Here is a 5,000-nt window from a genome sequence, read left to right as displayed (position 1 = left end):
AATGAAATAAAAAGTCATTCTAAGCAGAAAATGTTCGATAAACATGAATTTTAAGGCTTCGTTTTTCCTTCACACTGCTCTCGGCCAAGATGGTGTACGCGATGTCTTGAGTAGTCAGGAATATGGGGAGGATGGGTTGGTGAAGAGGATTATGCAACTGGAGTGAAAGCCTTTTAATTACGATTTTTTTTCTCGCAGGTTTTGAAAAATGTAACATTACAGTCCCTTCAATAAGTATATCACCTGTGAACAGACTTCCTCGTAATCTAATTTTAATGATTAGGTATACGTATCAAAAAAGTCTTTTTCATCTGACAGAGACGAAAGCATTTTGATAGGTGTGTTTTTTTTACCTCGACTGGTGTGTGAAGAATATTTCTGATGGAGAACAAGAGAATTTTGATGATTTGTTTTAAACATTTGACCGGTGTGTAATGAATAGTCCTATCTTTGCTTTTCTTTCCTTTATCGGAGTCCAGTCAATACCATTGACAGAGAGGGAGAAGGTTTCTATGTTACATGCATTTTCCCCCTTTGTTCAGTGTTTCAAGAATATATTTAATTTGGAAGTATTTTGTTCCCATCAGCCTAATCGCCGATTTCCTGTTTTTATAACAGTGGAGTTCACTTTTGCAAAACCCGTAAATGAACCTCATATCTGCATATTCCATATTACTGAACAGTAAGGCATTGCCTCCAGTTTCCTCCCCACAGAATGAATAAGGAACCCGGCACTTGTAAATGTAACTTATATACGCTCCAGCCCCCTCCCCCAATCCGTGACTACTCCAACATCCTAAGTGCGCTATCTTACTTGGCCATTTAATGACAATGGTTATCTTAAAAATTCACCTCACTGACAAACGAAGCCTTAAATTGTACATGTATATAGAACATTTTCTGCTTAGAATAACTTTTGCTTTCATTCCCCAAAACATTTGTATAAACTCGTGTTACACCCTGTATGTATGTATGTATGTATGTAAAGCATATATGAAAATATATTAATTCCGAGGTAGAGCGAATTAGATATTAAAGGACATTTGTCTATATATATATATATATATATATATATATATATATATATATATATATATATATATATATATATATATATATATATATATATATATATATATATATTACTCTAGACATTCGTGAATTGCATGCCTGTATTTAGCTCTCTGATTAAAATAACGCATTTTTCTTTATTCTTGCGATAAAATTAATACTAGCCGGAAAAAGGGGGCAAGAAGCCACTTCTGTGCCCATTACAGAGTAGCTGTGGTATATCGTCCTTAACCTCAAGTGCCAAACAACTCGCCCTTTATCCCTTTTCATTCTTTGTGTTAGGATTCAAATTTTCTTTCAGCTTGGACCCTCAGGAGATGCTCTAAGAAGGAAGATGAGGCAGTACAGGTAGACACGCCATATATAAGGCCAGAGGTAACCGCCGCCCAGTCTATTATAGCAAAGGTCGTGATCCAGCCAGCATCTTAGACAGACCTTGTCGGCAGGCCATATGCCCGTCACTTCCCTTCCCCCTTCCCGCTACTAAGTTACTTTTGCAGTGCTACAATCCATATTCCATCAAAGGTCCCTTAATTAAGGTCTGGCTTCTACACTAAAGACATCATCGTCCTACAGACTAAGGTACAGTGGGATTCAGAAACTATTTCATTGCACATTCTGTTACTTCATTTCATTGCTGCTCTCTTTATTCTTGGGAATCGTAAAACACAAGTGTCATTTCATTTTGCATACCATTATTTACTTCAAATTATTTACTCTCCTGCCTTCAGCACTTCCCATTTAGCAATACTTACTTTAGTGCATTCCTGTATTGCAATTAGGTGACCGTGCTCACTGTGTACACGTCTGTATTTTCCACAGTACCATTCTTACCTCAACTGCTATCAGTAAGCAAGTTCTACTGGATGGAAGCTGGAAATATTCTATTTCCTTTAGCTTAGCCCTTAGAGGATTTCCAAATAGTAAATTTGCTTTGTTAGTGGCACTACTTGCATTGTTACTTAACATAATCAAGTGCCACAAAGCTAGTGATTTGACTCCTGTGTACATATCTTCTGATTTGTCTAATAATAATTTTATTAAGTGAAACTGCATTTCCCTAATTTCCACTTAATTTTAACTATAAGGTAGCTTATTGCATCCTTGTTATCAGTGTGTGGGTACACAGTTGGATGCATAAATATATATATATATATATATTATAATATATATATATATATATATATATATATATATATATATATATATATATAATATACATATGGATATACACACACACACACACACACACACACACACACACACACATATATATATATATATATATATATATATATATAAATATATATATATGTAATTGTTCTACGAAGGCCAATTCTTTTCCAGCAACTCCACCAGCCTTTAATTATTCTACCATAAAGAAAAGAGTAACCGTCTTACATATCGTTGCAGATCGTAGAAGCTGTAGAACCAACTTTTCGGCTCTATCACACGTGCAGTGGCCTTATGCCACCCCTATTCTAACAACCTGCGATGTTTCCCCTATGAAGACATCATCGACGTAGACTATTTACTCTGTATATGATTCAGTCATTTAGCAGGGCTATTATTATTTGCCCAGTAATTCCGTTTTCTTCTGATCCGTTTGTTTTTTGTAAATATGATTAACTAAGTGAACCCCTTGCATATACGTAGTCTTTACCTCATTTGCAGAAGGCCCTAAGCCATTAATTAAATTACTTTGACCACTTTGCTATGGATCTGCTTAGACAATCTTACAAGTCAGATTTCCCAGGAAATTAAAGTAGTTTCTTGGTAACTATAATGTGAACACCCGTTGCGCCCTTGCGCCCAGAATTACCGTAAGTATCTAGAGCGATTTCACAGAAAAAAACTGAAAAAATTTATAGGCATATATATACATATACATACATATATATATATATATATATATATATATATATATATATATATATATATATATATATATATCAGGAATTTTCCCTAGACGGATATTATTATAGAAATTTTCCTAGGAGGATATTAATAGAAAATGGTTGCGTAAGGAGATAACCAAATAAAGCTAACCAGAATAGTTCCATCTAGCGTAAATAAACGTTACAAATTATAAATCAAATTAATTAAAATAAAGCCCCCTGTGTTTATTCCACCCGCCTCTAAATGGAAGCATTCGTGATGAACAGGGAATTGTTAGGTCGACATTTCCATGTGTGGAAATGAGTCAGTTACATCAGTTAAGCCCTTTTATTTCCCCCCAAAAAAATTTACTTTAAAGTGTACAATCTCCCAGCTGTGCTAGATGAAGTGGAATGCATTGTTTGCAAAGACTTTTCGTGAATTTTTTTCTGTTTTGAAAATGTCAATTTAATTTTTAACGCATATTTCAACATTATACATTTTTTCTTGTCATTTTTTTTCTTTTTTATTTTTGTTTTATGACAAAATGAATCCAACATCGTAATGGGTATTACCCTTTTGTAGTAAAGTGAATTTCGTTGTTCCGCTACTTTTTTCATCTACATCAATACGATTTTATGGAATGTCTCCGAATGTAGAAACAATTTTTGTACTTATGAAGCAAGAATTTCACCTCAACTGGAAAAATGTACGCTCTTTTATAAATATACAAATTATGAATTCTGTTTACATTTACCTTTATCGTTTCTTAACAATAAAGGAAGCTGGAATCTCTCTTTACCTCTGCCTCACAAGTATCTTCATTATATTCTAAACATTGTTAGAAAAGGAAAAAAATAGTACCACATGACTTCTCGAAATAGATAGAAAAATTAAGAAGAGGTTAAGAATCATTTTGCCATACCCTCTAAAGTATAAATCATCAAAGAAAATATAAAGCCCAGACAAATTCATATAAAAAAGCATTTCCTAACTTAGGTTTTTAAAGATTCTTTGATTCAGCTCAAATGGAGTAGTAGTTTTTTTAAGGGACAGTCAGTAAAATAATTCATAAATACATTATACGTTATCAGAAAGAGAGAGAGAGAGAGAGAGAGAGAGAGAGAGAGAGAGAGAGAGAGAGAGAGAGAGAGAGAGAGAGAGAAAGTATATCAGTACCTTCGGATAAGGATATTTCTACTGCAACCACCAGAACGCCAATTATCACAGTTGCACTTAAATAAATAATATATATATATATATATATATATATATATATATATATATATATATATATTCAGTTGGAATACAACTGAATTACTATATCTTCGTGCCTAAGAAGATTACCAGTACATATATATATATATATATATATATATATATATATATATATATATATATATATATATATATATATATATATATATATATATATATATATATATATATATATATATATATATATATATATATATATATATATATATATCAAACATCAAACAACGATTTGTTGAGCTAAATGCGCGCACACAGACAAGCACATACACCGGTGCGAGCGGATAGGTAGACGACTTTGGCTCATGACCTTGAAAACTAGTGTTCCTCATTTGATCTTGGGAAATGTATTCTGAAATTTCCTCTTCAACATAAAGGCATGTTAGCGTACACTATAGGTAACTAAGGGGAGTATGGATAATAAAGCGGTTCTGTGCCTATTTATAGTAGTTATCGTGAATTATTGTGGCCATAACACTAACAACAACGGGATGAACTGGCATATCTTCTCACATTATTTTGAAATCGATTACATGAATGTGACTGTTACTTTCGGGAAGAAGATTTCCTTTTTATCTCCATTCTGTATGTTTGTATAAGAGTTAGCCCAGCTGCCCGAGAAGCATTAAACTCGTTTTTTTTTTTCTAACTATCTTTATCTTCCAAAATGACTTAATGATTTGCAAGACAAAATTTATTTTAAAATTCTGCCTCATATGAAAGATCGGTAATCAATAAATCAAGAAGGGCGAAGAAGAAAAATAATGTTGTGCCCA

The 5,000-nt window shown here is 32.9% G+C and overlaps 1 long non-coding RNA gene across 1 annotated transcript in view; it reads right to left on the bottom strand.

Moving 5' to 3' along the window:
• The window catches only part of LOC135222242 (uncharacterized), a 118,300-nt gene that overhangs the window by 44,513 nt on the left and 68,787 nt on the right, over positions 1-5,000 (bottom strand). The gene's annotated exons all lie outside the window — the stretch shown is intronic.

This window comes from Macrobrachium nipponense, chromosome 3 (genome assembly GCF_015104395.2).
Source record: "Macrobrachium nipponense isolate FS-2020 chromosome 3, ASM1510439v2, whole genome shotgun sequence".
NCBI classification, from domain to species: Eukaryota; Metazoa; Arthropoda; class Malacostraca; order Decapoda; family Palaemonidae; genus Macrobrachium; species Macrobrachium nipponense.
Note: the sequence above shows the minus strand (reverse complement) of the source record. Positions and strands in the feature narration are given on the sequence as shown.